The 17814-nt window shown below is 52.5% G+C and overlaps 1 protein-coding gene across 1 annotated transcript in view; it reads left to right on the top strand.

Annotated features, from left to right (window-relative positions):
• Nucleotides 1-17814, top strand: part of GAPDH (glyceraldehyde-3-phosphate dehydrogenase) — a 48195-nt gene that overhangs the window by 26522 nt on the left and 3859 nt on the right. The window lies entirely within an intron of this gene.

Genomic DNA, 17814 nt, shown 5'->3' with positions numbered 1-17814 from the left:
TTCCCACCGTGGGGGGAGCGGGGGGCCCGGGGGCCCGGGTTCTCTCCACTCGGGGGCTGTGGGGATAAGTGCAGAGGGGCCTGGGAGCTCGTGTGCCTGGGTTCCCTGGGAAGGGAGTGGTGTCGGGGGTAGCCTGGGGCTCCTTCGCTCTGACCCCGGCTCCAGCCTTTGGCCCTGACCCCACCCTTGGGCCCCCAGGAGCTGAGTGAAGAAATCCCCGTTTGTCTGCCTCCGAGCTCTGAGCGTGCCCACGCCCGACTCTGCTTTCAGACTCTGGATCTGCGCGGTCCAGCGACGTGACTGGGTTGTGCCGTGTCCATAGGGAGCGGGGACCTCGCTCTTCCTTTCTCCTTAGTTTCCTGCCGAACAACCTGTGTGACCCTGCTCACTCCACTGACGACTTTTGAAGGATTGACCTGCCTCAGTTGGGTTCAAATGATGCCCGCTTCTGGCTGGAGCCAGGTGGTGAGGTCAGAGGCGGTATTTAAGGGTCAGGTCACCTGGTCCGCTGTCCTTGCTCCAGGGAAGACATTTTCAGAAACACAAACAGAAGCAGGGGCCTTCATAATCCTCTGGATGTATATGTAAGTAGATTACCTGAAATTTAGCCAGTAAATTAGGGTTATGTACCTTTAGCCACATGTTAAAAGGGCCAACAAGGCCATTCTGTTTTGCTCAAGGTTTTCTTTTTCTAATACTCTTCTATCTTGTACTCCTTGCCCAGGGGGACATGTAGGGGTGCACGTGGGTGCATGTGCACCCCCTGAGCATGGCGGTGCGCCCCCTATGAAAAGGTGCTGCCGACATTGCCGACAGTGCCTGCGGGCAGTCGCCGCTCGCCACCGCGCAGCCGACACCGCTGGCGGCGCCTGCAGGCAGTCTGCAATTCCTGCTGGTTGCCAGCACTGCTGCTGGGGCTGGGGGCGGGTGGTCACTGACCCTTGGTCCACACTTGCTACCCCCCCACCGATAGCACCAGCAGTGTCTGCAGGAGCTCGTGCCGCTCCCACCGCTGCACTCCCACTGCCGCCGTGCCCCCACAGCTGCCAGGGCACACGCCGTTCATGTCCTGCCCCATTCTCCCTCTCTCAGATTGATAAAATGCTAACTGACAGCACGCTGAACTGTGGATGCTTGGGAGGAGGAACGGGCCTTTTCCCTCCTAGTAGAGCTCAGCTGATTATTACCTGAAAACATTCTGGCTGGCTCCAGGCTATAAGGAAAACCCAGAAATATTACCAGTGGGCAAAGCACCCCGAAAGTTTGTAAGGTCACCGAACGCCAGGCTGCGCAGAGCCCTAACAGTGACCAAGGCCTGGGTGGTAGCAGCAATTACCCCAGGCTTGCGGGTCTGCTCTGGGAAGGGGGTTGGCTGGACGTAGGTGCCCCAGGGGAGACACCTGAAGTGGGGTTTTGATCAGGCACAGTGAGCAGGTGGCTCGGCACACGTGGTGGGAGAGGTGGGATCCCACAGATTGCTGTCTGGAAGGAAGTGGAGTCACTGAAGGGCTAGATGTATACCTTGCTTGGGTCATTTCCTGCCATGGCAGGGGGTCGGACTAGATGATCTACTCAGGTCCCTTCCGACCCTAGAAACTATGAAAACCCTTGAGCAAATGAGTCTTTAATTTGGCATTGGGTCAGCTGGATAGGGTAGCTAGCTCGAATAGCCAATAAGTATGCTGTAATGTCTATGGAGGACCTGCTGCAGGAGTTGAAGCAGAGTAACTTCCCTGACTCCAAGGGTCATAAGAGAGAGGACCTGATTAGGTCCCTGCAGGCCCACGATGAAGCTTAGAAACCTCCTGTCCTGGTTCCAAGAGGGAAGGGAGGTGGTGGAGCCCCTTCCAACGGGCCTGTGGGAGGGAACCAAGAGGAGGAATCACTCCAGACCCAAGAGATGGAGATGGAAATTCACCTGCTACCAGCCAGAGAGAGGCAACACCAGCATGAGACTGAGATGGAGCTAGTAGAAACAGAGGTACAGCTCAAGCTCCAGGCCATGGAGTTGGAAGCCAAGGAATGCAAGCTCAAGCATGAGACATGCTGATCGCAGTGACCAGAGAGAGCTATGGACAGTCAGGTCCCACCGACACCAGCAGCTCCCGCCAGAGTGGACCCTGGGGTCTTCACCCCGTACAAGGATGGAGAGGGTCCAGAAGTGTCCTTGAGCAACTTCAAAAAACAAGCGAGCTGATGGGAACTGAAGATGGAGGAGTGTCTGCATTACATTGCTGGACTGGTATCGGGCAACCGGTCTGCCTGCAGAGCCTTTGGCTAACTATGAGACTTTTTTAAAGAGGCCATACTTCAGAGGTTTAGGCTGGGGCCAGATTATTTCTGGAAAGAGTTCTGTAATCCTGCCTCATTGCAGGGAAAGTCTATGAATGAGTTTGCAGCCCTGTTAGAGGATGTATTTCATAAATGGCTGAAGGGAGCCAAAGCTAGCACTGCAGAGGAGGTGATAGTACTTATGGTGCTGGACCAGTTTTATTTCAGGTGCCCTAGGGAGACTGAACACCTGATCAAGGATAGGGACCCCAAAACAGCCAGCGTGGCTGCCAGAATTGCAGATCAGCTGTTGCTGAACAGAGAGGGGCTGGACAGAAGGCCTCCCCACTTTGGGGAGGACCAGAAAGGGAGCCAAAAAGCAGGGAAGGGAGGGCCAGTCCTGAAACGGGAGGGTAGGCCTCCCCCTGCCGAGTGCAGGGCAGCCCCAGTTCAGTCAGTTCACCCAAATCGGAGAGGAAGGGTTGATTCAACTGCAGGGAGTCTGGTCACTTCAAGTCCAACTGCCCAAAGCCCAGCAACCTCAGCAGGGCTGTCAACTGAGCACCAGCTGTACACAGTGGGGGAGCGACCTGTATCTACAGGATTACAAACCCGGTGGAGGTGACGGCCTCCCGCAGGGAGAAGGTAAAAATGAATGGGAGAACCTGTATCGGGGAGGTGGACCCGGGCCAGTGTGCCGTTGACTGGTACCAAACTTGTTTTGCCCTCAGAGGTATTACCTGGAGAAACCCTGACCATCGAAGGGGTGGGGCACGGGCCATTCGAGGTAAGGTAGCACATCTCCCTGCCGAGCGGAGGGGCTGGGGACTGGGCAGTAGTGGAACATGCTCCTGAAGCATGCCAATGGGTTTGGGGAGGTATCTGGAGCGAGTGAACGTGGACAAGAGTGTAGTCCTGGTGGTTGGGACCAGGGGGGATTTGGGGAAATTTGGATTGAAGGTGGAAAGGGAGGAACTGAAAATACTCGGTGTGTGGATGGATACTCAGGGGAAAGGGAAATGGGCTTGGGAAGTGTTAGGGGGAGAGTAAACCAGATGGTGGGGTTGTGGCGCACCCGGGATTTATCATCGAGGGGCAAGGTGCAAGTGATCAAACGGTGCCTGTTGCCGATGATCTTGTACGCGCCGATGGTGTACCCCCGTCCTGGCTACAGGCCTGGCGGGTCCAGCGGGCATTGTGCCTCTTCTTTTGGGGGGGGGGAAGACAGAGAAGGTGGCCAGGACAGAGTTATATAAGGAAGAAGGGCTGGGGGGATGGGGTCTCCCTAACATAGGGGTCTTTGTTTATACGCACCTTTTGAAGATGGTGATGAGGGAAGCGAGGGGCACACCGGGAATGGTTTCCAACTTTTGCATTTTCTGGGTGGGGACGACTCCTACAAAGGCTGGGACTGTTCGGGAGCGGGGGCAGGGGGCGTGGGCTTGGCAAATGTCACTCCCTTATGCGTGCCTTGGATCCTTTGTTGCGAGGGAAGGCTGGCAGGGTTAGGGATTGAAGGGCTGGCGGATGCCAGGAAAGTCCTTAAGTTCATGAGGGGGAAGCAGAGGATGTCAGATGTCGGGGATTTGAGAACGGAGAAAGTCAGCAGGGTGTGGAGATGGCTGGTGGGGAAGGAATGGAAAGGGGAGCACGAGGCGCTGGCATGGAGGGCCATGCGAAAGGCACTGCCGGTGCGATAAGTGCTGCATCGATGGAGACTCTCATGGTCCCCCAAGTGCCCGAGAGAAATCTGTGACGAACCGGAGTTGGTGGCACATGTTTTGCGGGACTGTTTTTATGCACAAAAGGTGTGGGAGAAGGCAGCCACCTTTTTGAAGGAGACAGGAAGGGGAACGGGGATCACTATCGAAAATGTTCTCTATGGGTTAACAGAGGGGACGGACGGGTCGTGGGGTGTGAGGGCCCTTATCACATGCACCAAAGTAGTGCTATGGAAAGTGCGTTCCCTGTTGGCACTAAAGGGCTTGTGCTTTTCAACGTCAGAGTGTTTGCAGTGAGCAACGCACGAGCTGCACTTCTATAGCAGTAGAGGAAAGCAGGGGACGGAAGGAGGGGATACAGCGCTCTGGCAAGGGCTGGACTTCAGGGGGTTGTTTCAGCCCCATATAGGTATAGGATAGACTAAGAGACAGCTTTTGTTGTCAGAAAGAGTGGGTGAGGGATTTCTCGTTATCCTTCTGTTAAGTATCAGTGTGTGAACCTGTCATTATATAAGAAGCAAGGGTAAGTAAGAGTTTCACTGAATGGAGTGTTCAGCAAAGTGAATGAGACGTTGTTCATCATGTGAGTATTATGTAATTGCTTGAAATTGCATTTGTATGCCCTTTGTGAGACTGCAGGTGGGGTCCCTTTTTAAATCTGTTTGATGTAGACTGCTTTCTAATAAAATGCTACAAAAAAAAAAAAATGCTCCTGCCCCCATGCCGGTGGGGAGGGATATTATAGAGCAGTTTGGGGAAACACCAGAGATCCCCACCATGTTAATGCAGTGACTTACCGGCAGAGCAAAGAGGTGAGGGTGGGAGGTGGGGAAACCTCCCAGATCCTAGTAACCCAGCTGGCGTGGAGGTAGAGGGGGCAAGGGACGGGAACCCCCCTGACTGCGACCACCAGCCGGCCGCTGAGGGAACCAGCGACCATGGGGTCAAGCTCAGCGACAGCCCCAAGGAGGAGCCCAGTCAGTCGGTGGCGGAGGGAGACGAGGCTCTGGGGGAGGAGGTGCACCCCGTGTGGGAGCACTGGACCCCCTGCTGCCTGCTTGCGGGCAGGAGGAGCACGGGCAGGAGGCTCTGGCGGGGCCCGGCGGGGAGGAACTCAGACGGTGGCCTAGGAGCAAGAGGCAGAGCGCAGCCCAGATAAGAGGGAACAGGTCTGGGGTAAGGGACTCCGTTGTCGGCTGTGGGTCCCTAGGAGCCACTCCGAGTCCTGGGAGCCCTGTCGCCAGCTCGCGGTACTGCTTAAGTTCAGGCGACAACTGCTCGCCGCAGCTCATAACTTACCTTGTGCCGGTCACAGGGGCATGGGCTTGACCCACCAGCAGCTGCTGGCAAGCTTGTATTGGCCCAGGCCAGCCCCGAGTGTGACGGACTCCTGCAGCTGGTGAGAGACACGGCAGGAGCGGGGTTAGGAGAAAAGCTGCCCTGCAGCCCCTCCCGATGGCTGCCCAAGCCTTCCACAGAGTGGGGATAGATGCTGTGGGTCCTCTAAGGCATGAGACTCGTAGAGGGAAGAAATACATCCCAACTCTTGTGGATTTTGTGATGCGGTAGCTGGAGGCCGTCACCTGAGCCTCCACAGAGGCTCCCATGATCACGGATGCCCTAAAAAGATCTTTTCCCTGCTGGGTTTCCCCTCCAAGATCCTGACTGACAGGGGTGGGGACTTCCTGGTGGAGGTGACGGCGTGCCTGGAGAAGTGCTGTGGGGTTGAACACCTCAAGGCCACAGCCTACCACCCACAGACTGATGGGTTAGTGGCAAGGTATAATGGGACCTTGAAGGGTATGGTGAGGGCCTATGTGGACTCTAATCCCAACACCGGGGCAGAGAAGCTTCAATATTTGCTCTTTGCTTACGAGGAGGTACCCCAGAAGCCTACGCGGTTCTTGCTATTCGAGTTGATGTTCGGGAGGCGAGTCTGGGGTCCTCTCAATCTGGCGAGGGAGGAGTGGGAGGGAAAAATCTCCTCCTCCAAGACGTTGGCGGTAGAGTATGCACTTTTGGAATAAGATGGCTGAAATGATGAAGGGGGTACGAGACTCCCTGGCCTGGCCCAGGAGAAGCAGGTGTCTGGTACGATAAGGGGGCTCTCTTGCGTACCTTTGAACCGGGCGATAAGGTTATGGTCTTCCTGCCACTAAAGACAAACAAGCTGCAAGCAGCTTGGGAAGGTCCATATATCATCCAGGACAAGGATGATGTGATCATGTTGTTGCCATGAACAAGTCAGGCAAAAGGCCTAACGTGGTCCATGTAAACATGCTTAAACCCTGCTATGACAGGAGTGATGTCATATGGTGGATTTCCTCTGCTGAGGAATCGCCTGAAGATCCAGAGGAGCTGGTCCTGCATGCTGACTGGGACAGAGCGGCAGGGATAAGGGTCTTCTTTCCTCCCAGGGCAAGGACAAGCTACACACAGCTCTCCGAGACTTTGAAGCTGTGTCCTCCAACAAACCAGGCAGACCGACCCTGGCGGTGCACTCTGCAGACCCAGGCAGCCATCGCCCCATCTGGTCAATGCCCTGCCTAGAGACTGGGAAGGTGCTGGAGGCAATGAAACCTGAGCTCGACAACATGCTAGAGCTGGGGGCCTTCAATGAACCGCTGGGCCAGCTCTGTGGTACTCGTTCAGAAGCAGGATGGGACCGCCAGGTGCTGTGTGGACTGCAAGAAGCTGAATGCAATTTTTACCCCCGACGCTTATCCTATGCCCAGGATGGACCCTCTGCTCAACGCGCTGGGCTGAGACGAGTTCGTCTCTACTCTCGCTCCATCCAGACGGTTCTGGCAGACGGGCTGGATCGGGACGCGATAGCCAACTCTGCCTTTACCATGCCTGTGGGACTGTATGAGTTCACACTCCTGCCCTTCGGTATGTGCAGTTTTCCTGCCTCCTTCCAAAGACTGATTACGAACTTGCTACCAGGAGTCGAGCAGTTTGCAGTGGCCGACGTGGACGACACCACCATCTTCCGTCAGGACTTGAATCGCACCTGATCCATCTAACCGCTGTCTTAGACAAGATCAGGCGGGCTGGGCTTACAGTGAAAGCCAGGAAATGTCAGGTGGCATTACCTGAGGTGGTGTGTTTGGGACGCCATGTGGGTGGTGGCACGGTCACTCCCACATGGGAGAAGATCGAGGCCGTTAGAGTCTGGCCACCCCCACAAATGAAGAAGCAGGTCAGAGCCGGCAAAAAAGAGCAACCCTGATCAGGCAGTCTGGAAGCCGGGATGTCAAAAGGCATTTGACACTTTGAAGACTGCCCTGATCAAACAGCCAATTTTAAGGGCATCAATCTATGAGAAGCCCTTCTGCGTGGCTCCCGATGCCTTGGACACTGGACTTGGAGCTGTACTCCTGCAGGAGCACGAAGGGACATGACACCCTAGGGCAGGGGCGGGCAGTTATTTTGGGCAGAGGGCCACTTACTGAGTTTTGGCAAGCCATCGAGGGCCACATGATAGGCAGCCCAGGGCAGATGAATATTAATTTTCTAAATTTTTTAGGGGCCCCGCGGGCCAGATAGACTGGCCTGGTGGGCTGCATCCAGCCCCCGGGCTGGATTTTGCCCATCCCTGGGCTATGGCTTACCTAATTGATTCCCTGCAAATGTGACCTATCGTCATGCAGAAAGAGAGCTTGGCAGTCGTCTGGGCGCTGAACAAGCTGAGGCCCCACCTGTGGGGACAGCAGTTCGCTGTTGTATCAACCATGCCCCGCTTCCATGGCTGCAGACAACGCAGAACGCCAACGCCAGGCTTCAGAGATGGGCCTGGCAGCCTCAGGGGTTCAGCTTGACAGTGGGACACATCAAGGGAAGCCAGAACGTGGTAGCAGACTTGCTGCCCAGAAAAGACCCTGGGTAACCAGCTGGAAGATGCAGCACCACCCCAAAGCGCTCTGGTGCTTGTTATAGTTAGTCCTATGTGTTGTTTGGGATTTTTCTTTTTAGGTAATGAAGATAATCTCTCAAAACAAGAAATGCCGGTGCCCACAGCCCTGTAAAGCAATAGGCACAGGCTTCTGAAAGGAGGGGGGTGAGGTGCGAAGAATCCCCCATTTTGACTGTCTCTGTCTGTCTGTGTGTCTTGTTGTTTGGACTGTGTGCTTTGCTTCCTCCATTCCCCCCTTCCTCTGGCCTAAATTTCCGGCTAAGGGACCTGCTGAATCAGTTTTGTGAGACTGGTCACTCCACCAGGGCTTGCTGACCATTTTGAAAGGGATCGGGCTACAACAGCAGTGTTCAGAGGTTGCCTGTTTCCGGCTGGAGCCAGGTAATGAAGTCAGAAAAAGTATGTAAGGGTCAGGCCTGGTCCAGGGAGTTCTGCCTCCGGGGAGGCATTTTTGGAAACACAAACAGAAGCAGCAGCCTCCAGAGTCCTCTGGATGTATATATAAGTAGCTTACCTGAAAACGAGCCAGTAAATTAGGATTGTGTGTCTTTAGCTGTGTGTTGAAAAGGCCAAAAAGCCCATTCTCTTTTGCTCAAGGCTTTTTTCTTTCTACTTCTCTTCTGTCTTGTACTGTTTCCCCAATCTGCCTCTCTCTGATTAGTAAAAGCTAACTGTTACAGCACACCTAGCTGTGAATGCTTGAGAGGAGGGACAGGACTTTTCGCTCCTAGCAGAACTTGGCTGCTTGTTACCCGAGTCTATCATACCTGAAAACATCTTGGGTGTCTCTAGGCTAGAAGGAGCACCCAGAAATACTACCAGTGGGCAAAGCACCCCAAGGTCTGCAGGGTCTGTTTACCGCGGGCTGCACAGAGCCCTAAGAGAGACCAGAGCCCAGGTTGTGGCAGCGATTACCCCAGGCTTGTGGGTGTGCTCCGGGAAGGGGATCAGCTGGATGTAGGCACCCCAGGGGAGACATCTGAAGCATAGGTTTGGTTGAGCATGGTGAGGTGGGTGGCTTAGTGTAGTAGCGTCCCCTACTGTCCCACTACAAGGGCACTCTCCAGTTTTTAGGCAGTCCATTTCCTTCTCTCCTGCCACGTCTTTACATGCTACTTAGATGAAGAAAGACAGTGCGGGAGGCTGCCTTACAGATGTGGCTTTAGGGTTTGTGGCATAAAGTCCACAGCTCCACCTTTCTTCACACCGTGCCTGTCCCTACCGTAGGGTCTTAATGGCACTGGGCAACTACTAGAGTCCTCCGCATAAGGCTCACTGTGTTGTTGTTTAAACTCTGAACCCAGGGCTCAGTTCAGTCCAATTGTCCACTTTTGGTCTTCTTACTTAAATTCTAATTATTGCAACCCACAATAATCACTCAAAACAGAGAGTCATTATTTACTAACCAATTCCTCCTTCTCCTGGGGACCTTTATTTGCAATACATGGTATAATGAACTCAAAGGCACTGGTGGTACTTAGCTGGTTTATACTTTTACAGCTCAAGCTCTGGTTTGGTTTGGTTTTTTCCCAAGCTGTTATTCTTCACAGCACAGATCTAATCTTCTCTTTGGCAGCAGTTGGGTTGTTTTGCCCTATGACATGGCCAGGTCCTCCCCATCTGGATCTTCCTTCCCCAGGGTGGTCTTGCCCCTTGGCAGAAGCCTGGCTCTTTACTCTATTTTTCTTTGTCCAAAATCTCTCTTTCTCTTACTTTTCACTCACAGGTCCAGATGAAATATGCCCTCTGGCACCCAGCACACGCCAGCAGAGGACCAAAGACCAACTTCTCTCTGCATTGCTCCCTGGGAAGACTGGTCTGTCCTTTCCCCTTCTCAACACCTCTGCACCAGTCCAGGTAAGTTGTTGTACCTGGTCTCAGCCCCTTTTTGGGGTCACTCTTTTCTCCTCTGCAGCTCAGATTCTTCTTTCTTCCCCATCTCTGCCTCCCTTGTTTTGATTTCCTTTTCCCCCTGCTTCACTTCCTCGTGGCCCAATTCAAGCCCCCGCATCCCTTTTAGTCTACTCACTGCTGGAACCCCAGCATCGGCTCATCTGTAGGACCAGCATAGCAGGGGTCATGAGGGATGTGTGGGGCGGGTAGAGGGTTGGTACGAGTGTAGCACCAGGGGTGCAGAAAGTGTCCCAAATTGAGTAAACAACCAGGACTCATAGTAGAAGTGATATCTTTTATTAGATCAACTAGATTTTTGCAAAAAAAAAAAAAAAAAAAAAATTAATTGCTAGCTTTTGGGCATAAAGACCCTTCATCAGGCATTGAAGAAAAGATTTAAAAGCTCTCCTGGGTAGAAATGAAAGTTCATATTTCATAGGTGAGTTGAGCTTTCAATTCTACCCAGGAGAAAATTTAAAGATTTTTTTTTTGCAAAAATCTAGTTGGTCTAATGAAAGATATCACCTCTACCAGAAGTCCTAATTGCTTTTTCTTCTAGACCACTATGACTACAACCTGGATACCAAATTTATTATGTCTTTGTGTCAGAAGGGGTGGAGGTGGGGAAACAGGAAGTTTTTGATGTGGGGTTTTTGGACCATCATTTGTTGCGGGTAGAGCTATGGGGGGGCAGGGATGAGGGGAAAGGGATTCTGAAAACTCAATACATTACTGCTGGAGGAGGAGGAAGACTGCCTACTGTTTCAAAGGAAATATGATGGATGGACTCTTACAGAAATATTTTAAAACATGATGGGATTGGTGGGTGATGGTTAAAGGGAGAGTGAGGGAATGGATTTGGCCATGGGACAGAGGAAGGTGAGGCGGCTGATTAGGGAGCTGGGATGGTTACAAGGGAGGGTGCAGAGGCTAGTAAGGGAAATGATGTGGGGGGGACATGAAAAGGGAATTGGATGAAGCAAAGAAAGTGATTGAGGATGGGTTTCAGGTGCAGGACAGGTATTTTTTGGCCAAAGTGCCATGGGTGGAAGAGGAGGAAGATTGGGGTAATAAGGGTGAGAAAGGGGAAGGGGGAGGTGGGGAAAATTAAGACAGGAGGGGGTGTGTGGGTAGAGGAACAAGGGAAGGTGCTACAGGAAATCACAGGGGTGTAGGTTGTAGCCATGTTGGTCTAAGGACACAGGCAGACAAGGTTCTTCGGGTAAATCCAATATCTTTTATTAGACCAACTCAAATAGTTGGAAAAATTCTTCTTAGCAAGCTTTTGGGAAATCGCACATTTTTATACAAAGTTGTATGAGCAAAAATAGATGGATAGGAGAGGTCTGGAGAGTTTTGTGGAAGGATTGCAGGTGGAGGTAGACGAAGAAGAGAGAGTGTCTCTTTAGAAAGAGATATCACAGTGGAGGAAATAAAGAGGATATCATAGTTAATGAAAAAGAACAAGGCATCGGGGTTGGATGCACTGCTAGTGGAGTTTTATTTGAAATTTTGGACACAGGGAGGGAAGGATTTAGTGGAAGTATATAGGGAGGAAAGGGGGCACATACGGGAGGAATTTGCATTGCAGGGGTGGTCTTGATTTATAAGAAAGGGGGAGGGAATCACTGAAAAATTGGAGATCAGTCACTTAACTTCATATAGATTATAAATTATTTGTGAAGGTCTTGGCAGAGCGGATGGGAGGGGTATTGTCACGGCGTGGTGGTGGGTGGGAACGACGACCAGATGTATGCAGTAGCAGGAAGGAGGGTTACAGAAATACAGTGGGTTTTGAGGGATGTACTGCAGTTTGTGGGGGATAGGAGGACGGTGCTGGGAAGTATAGATTTGGAGAAAACATATGATAATGTTTCTCATGAGTTTTTCTTTTGGGTGTTAGAGAAGATGGGGTTTCCCTGAAAATTCATAGGATGAGGGAAGGCATTGTATGAGGGGTGGCAAGTGAGAGGGTTCTTGGGTAAGGGATTTCATGTAAAGGCAGGAGTAAGACAGTGTGCCTGCTGTCGCCTGGACTCTTTGTATGCATGATAGAGCCTTTACCACACTGAATTAGGATGGCTAGGGCAATTTTAGGGGTGTTGGTGCCGGGGGAAGGAGATGTTACATGCCAGTTATATATGGATGATGTTACTGTAGTGGTGAGAAATGAGGGGTCTCTCGAGTGGACATTGCACCATATTACGGATTATGGGGCGGCAGCTGGGGCACGGATTAGTAGGGAGAAAAGCATGCTTTTGGTCGTGGGGGATTGGGGTGAGTTAGGGAAGCATGGGTTGCGGGTGGTTCGAGACAGTTTGAAAGTATTGGGGGTCACTATGGACATGGGGGGAAGGGGTAATAGCATGGGATGAGTTGGCAACACGGGTGAGACAGGCATTAGATTTGTGGGGAACAGAGGGATTGCCATTTCAAGGAAAAGTTTGTTTGGTAAAACAGGTGTTGCTGCCAATGAGCCTTTTTGTATCAATGGTGTATCTATTGTCCTGGCTTCAGGCCAGGAAAATACAATGACAGGTGTGCTTATTTTGGTGTCGGGGAGAGATGGAGAGGGTGGCGTGGCGGGAGTTATATAAAGAGGATGGCTATGGGGGAGGTTGCCGGAGGTGGAGGTTGTTGTTTATGTGCACTTTCGGAAGCTGGTGGTGAGAGGTGAGGGACAGGGAAAGCAGTGCATTTCTGTAGGTATTGGGCAGGGAGGTATTTAAGACAACTGGGGCTATTTGGAGGTTGGTGGGCAGGGTTATGGGCATGAAAGGCAGCATTGTACTATACCTGGGGGTGGAATTGTCTTAGGGTTCATGGATTTGGGGTATTGGGGTGAAAGGGTTGTAGGATACGAAGAAGGTGTTTACAGTGATTAGGGAGAGAGACAGGATCACTGATACAGGTGATTTATCTTTAGCAGAGGTGAGACAGGTGTGGAAGGGGCTAGTGGGGAAACCGTGGAAAGGGGAGTGTGAAAGTATCCCCTTCCAGCTTTCTCTCCCTTTGCGGGTTGCCTGTTTCCCTGCTCTCTCATGTGTCTATCAGCCTGGTTGCCCTGGGTTACCATGTAGGTGAGGATCCTCAGGTAAGAGGGTGTCAATCGAGCATCTTCTATTGTCTTGAGCTCTGACCTCACAACATGGGGGCAGGGCTTAAGCCCACGTCACTGCAGTAGGCAACTCTGATGTTTTTCAAATGTTTGGCTGGTATCAAATGCCACCTGTCCGGGATTGGGCCCAGGTGGTGAGGTCAGCAGGGTTATTTAAGAGGGTCCCTTGAGGAAGAATGGAGGAGGTGGACATTTTAAAAACACACTCACACAAAAGCTTGGACCTCCACAGCTCTCTCTGGATGCAAAAGTGAGTAACTTACCAGAAACTTAACTAGGAACTTAGCTGACTCTAATCTAGTTGTGAATCAAAAGGCTGACAAGCCACTCAGCTTTGCTCAGGGTTGACTTTCTTTCTATATTCTGCTACTGGTATTCCTTCCCCACCCTATCACTCTTTGATCAATAAATGTATCAATTTTAGCACGCCTTGCTGTGTATGTTTAAGAGGGAAGGGACCTGCTAAGGTGGGCTCGGCTATTTTACTTTCCTCCCATACAGGAGGCTGCTGGTGAATGCTTCAGGCTAACAGAAGCACCCCAAAATCCCAACGTCTATTGGGCCTGTGTATCCCAGGCAGCACAGGGCCCAGGCAAAGATCTGAGTCTGGGTGGTGGCAGTGGTACCCCAGGCTAATGGGTGTGCTCCAGGAAGAGCATGAGGCAGACATGAGGCACCCCAGGGGAGGCCCTCAGAGCATGATTTTTGGCCAGGTGCAGTGAGGCGGGTGGCTCAGCGCAAGAGCACCCCTTACTGAGCTGCCACGGGGAGCACAAAGACTTTGTGTGGAGGGTCGTTCGCCAGATCCTGCTGGTCAGGGAGACACAACATAGAAGGGGTCTAGTGAGATCAGCTGAATGTTCAAGGGGGTTGTGCTGGCAGGAGGAGACGGTGTATCACGTTTTGTGGGAATGGTTCCTTGAGCAATGGGTGTGGGGGCAGGTGCATTTTTTTAGGGTGATGGGATGTTGTCAAGATATTAGTTTTGAGAATGTGGTGTATGGGTTAGTGGATCAAGGGGAGTGGGAGGTGAGGGTCTGTATACCATGAATTAAAATTGCTATTTGGAAAGTGCGGTGTTTATTCATCACAAAGGGGTTGTGTTTTTGGGTTAAGGAACATCTGCAACTAGCTTTTTCTGAATTACAGTTTTATAGCGAGAAAGGGGGTACTGTGATTACTGGGAGAAAGGGAGATGGTACGTGGGCACAAGTAAAGTGGAATCTTTCCTTTGATCCAAGTGATGTTGAGTGAGGTGGGGTAATGTACAGGGGATGGGGAACAGTGAGGTGATGGGATAAAAACATAGTTATGGTTAAGCTTTCTTTATAATTTGGGACTTTTGATGGGTTTTTTTAGTTTTGGGGTTCGTGCAGGATTTGGGGAGATTATATTGATACTATATATGAGGAATAAGAGTTGTTTGTAAAATAACACTTGGAGAATTTGTTTTGTATTGTATATAATAACTTTGTATGTAATTTGATGTAAATAAGTTTTCACATAATTAGAGAAAACTCTGATTTGATCTATATTTGTATAATTGAGTAGTATTATTGTATAATGATTCTCGGTATGGATTTGTCTGTTATGTTTATGGGGCTGTGTACTTTCTGAGTTGTATATTTTGATGTGTGATTTTGTGTCTAGGTTCCTTATTAGAAAAAAAAAAGAAGAACAAGCATAGCAGGGGCAAACTCCGACTCCCTGCTATACCTGGGTTCTCCCCTGGACCTGGGACCTGGGTTCTCCCCTTCACATGAGAATTAGGCTCCTGTGGGAGGTGACCAGGGGATTAGGGCACATGGCTCGCTTGGGGGGGGGGGGGGTTGCCCCTTGTCACCCCCTAGCCAGGCTGGCTTCAAGCCATGATCCCTAGCTGCTCTGTTTCCCACCAGGTGCTGGCCTTGGGGACCAGGGTGTGACCCTGCTGTGAGACCCTGTGTCCGGGCAGGAGGGCTCCTGTGTGACCCTCGACTGCAACTACAGCATCTCTGGGGGAGAGGGAGGGAAGGGATCGGGGCCGTGTGGTGGATGTAGAATGGATCCATCATCACATATCACCCGGCTGAGGCTCAGACTGACACGGCCTTCAAAGGCCAGACCCAGTCCTTCAGCGAGCAGCCAGATGACTGCTCTCTGCAGCTCATGGTGCTGTGTCCAGAGGGTCAGGGCACCTACTGGGTCTGGATTCAGAAAGGCTGTAGTAGTGAACGGCAGTTAAGTAGTGGATCCATGCAGCTCTATGTTGCGGGTAAGCAGGTCCTGCCTGCCCTAATGGCCACATCTGTGAGGAGAGGACGGCCCCAGAGCTGGCTCCGTCCCCCTACCCCCGCCCCGTCTCTGCCCTGCTCGGCTGTCCCAGAATTCAGCGCTGCCCGTGGGATGGTCTGGGGCGGCTGGGATGCGTCTCCCCAGGGGAGCTGCAGGTCGGGATCCAGCAGCTGGAGGAGATGCGTCTGGTGTGGGAAGGTGCGCCCTTCACCCTGCACTGCGCCGTCTCCCCCTGTGCACCCGTGTCCAGGTACCTCTGGTCCCATGGGGACGAGTGGCTGCAGGAAACCAGGTAGGATTTGCATGTCTTTGGTGCCGGTGCTGTCCACAGAGGTGTCTACACCTCAGCATCTGGGTCTCTGGCCCTGGCTGGGGGCTCCTGGCCTCCTCTGCCAACAAATCCTCTGAGATCCAGTGTGAGTGTTGGAGTCCCCACAATTGTGCCCTGAACATGGTGAGCACAGCTGAGGGCTCACCGGGCCGTTAAAGGGGCCAGATGTGGCATCTGACAGCCACCTCAGTGCTCTCCACTGGGTCTCACAGAGGGGCCTGAGCTTGGACATTTATGTCACGTTGGAGGGTCCAGGAGAGCAAAGAATGGGTGCTGTCGCTAGTTAAGCTGACGAAGAATAAACGAGTATTTACAGCCCTCCTGCCCTGCAGTTTGAGCACTTGGGCCCCTCCGGCCCACTCCAGCTGCAAGCACTGGGCATTCCCCGCAGCCCCTTTTTCAGGGGTTTCACCCCAAAACGCCCCCATGCAAATAACATGCAAATGAGGTGGGTTGTGGTAGGGGTGCCTGGTTCTTCACCCCTCGCCTCCCAGGGCAAAGGGGGCCTGGATGCCAGCTGGAGCCTGGGGCAGGGGGAACTTGATCCCTGGGAAAGATTCATAGATTCACAGATATTACGGTCGGAAAGACCCTCAGTAGATCGTTGAGTCCGACCCCCCTGCCAGTGGCAGGAAAAAGTGCTGGGGTCACGGGACCCCAGTTGGGTCTAGGGTTGTCATTGTCATGGGGGACCTAAACTACCCGGACATCTGCTGGGAGGAGCAGACAGCCAGGTCTGACCGCTCACGCGGGTTCCTGGCTGAAATGCAGGACCTCCACCTAACCCGGGAGGTGCACGGCCCCACCAGGGGAATGCCTTGCTGGACCTGGTCTTGGTCACTGGGGATGACCGATGAGGGGACGGCAGGCCCTAGACCACCTGGGTGACAGCGATCATCGCCTGCTGGGATTCACCATCCAGCACAGGGTGTCAGGGGCTTATACCAAGAATGCCCCTGACTTCAGAAGGGCCAACTTCAACCAACTTAGGAGATTAGTGGGGGAGGCGCTGAGGGCCCAAAAGGTAGAGGAGATGGGAGTCCACGAGGGATGGTCGTACCTTAAGGGGACGATCCTCCAGGCTCAGCATGTGACAGTCCCTGAGAGGAAGAAGCGGGGTAAGAGTGCTCTGAACCACACCCCCTGGCTCAGCAAAGGCATTCAGCAATGCCTGAGGGTCAAGGGGGGCGTACACCCGCTGGACGGGAGGGGCCATCACCAAGCCTGGGAGTGTAGCAGGGTCATTAGGAAGGCCAAGGCAGGGTGCAGCTCAGGCGAGCGACCAGGATTAAGGACAACAAAAAGTCCTTCTTCAAATACATTGGGAGTAAGAAGCGGGCACTGGGTAGTGTAGGGCCCCTGCTAGACTCAAATGGTAATCTCGTGGCTACGCCAGATGGAAAGCCGAAATTTTTAACAAGTTCTTTGCCTCCGTTTTTTTGGACGGCCCAGGACAGCTCTCCCACCACAGGTAGGGACCATTTTGGGGATAGCACTGCCAGGCCTCAGTCTGCGCAGAAGTATTTCGGGATCTTCTGGAAGGGCTGGATGTTTTCAGATCTGCGGGCCTTGATGCCCTCCACCCATGGGTGTTGAGAGAGCTGGCAGGGGTCATTGCTGTGCCCCTGACCCGGCTGTACGAGCGATCGTGGTCCATGGGCCAGGTGCCCGGAGACTGGAAACTAGCTAATGTGGTCACCATCTATGAGAAAGCAGAAAAGAGGACCTAGGAAATGATAGGCCCATAAGCCTCACATCAGTCTTGGGGAAAATCCTTGAAAAAATCATCAAGGATGACATCTGTGGGGGCAGCAGGGGAGATCATGCCTGGGGCAATCAGCATGAGTTCATCAAGAGCAGGTCCTGCCAGACCAACCTGATGGCCTTTTATGACCAGGTAACTAAATCCCTGGATGACTGTCACCATGGATGTAGTCTTCCTGGATTTTAAGAAGGCCTTTGACACTATCTCTCACCTCATTCTCATTAATAAACTGAGAGACTGTGGCATTGATGCCTGCACAGAATTGGTTAGTCTTACCTCGGTCCTGGGCAAGCTGTTTGAGAAAATAATCCTGGCACATATCCACAAGGGGCCAGGGGGGAGGTTATGCTTAGGGGCAACCAACACGGGTTCATCAGCGGCTGGTCCTGTCAGACCAACCTGGTGGCCCTCTATGACCAGATCACCTAATCCCCGGATGCAGGGGGAGCAGTGGACATCGTCTTGCTGGACTTTTGGAGGCCTTCGACACTGTCTCTCACCCCATTCTCATTAAGAAACTGGGGG

This window comes from Crocodylus porosus, unplaced genomic scaffold (genome assembly GCF_001723895.1).
Source record: "Crocodylus porosus isolate Cpor-Errol unplaced genomic scaffold, CroPor_comp1, whole genome shotgun sequence".
NCBI lineage: Eukaryota > Metazoa > Chordata > Crocodylia > Crocodylidae > Crocodylus > Crocodylus porosus.
The sequence above is the reverse complement of the archived record's forward strand: the minus strand, read 5'-3'. Positions and strand labels throughout refer to the sequence as shown.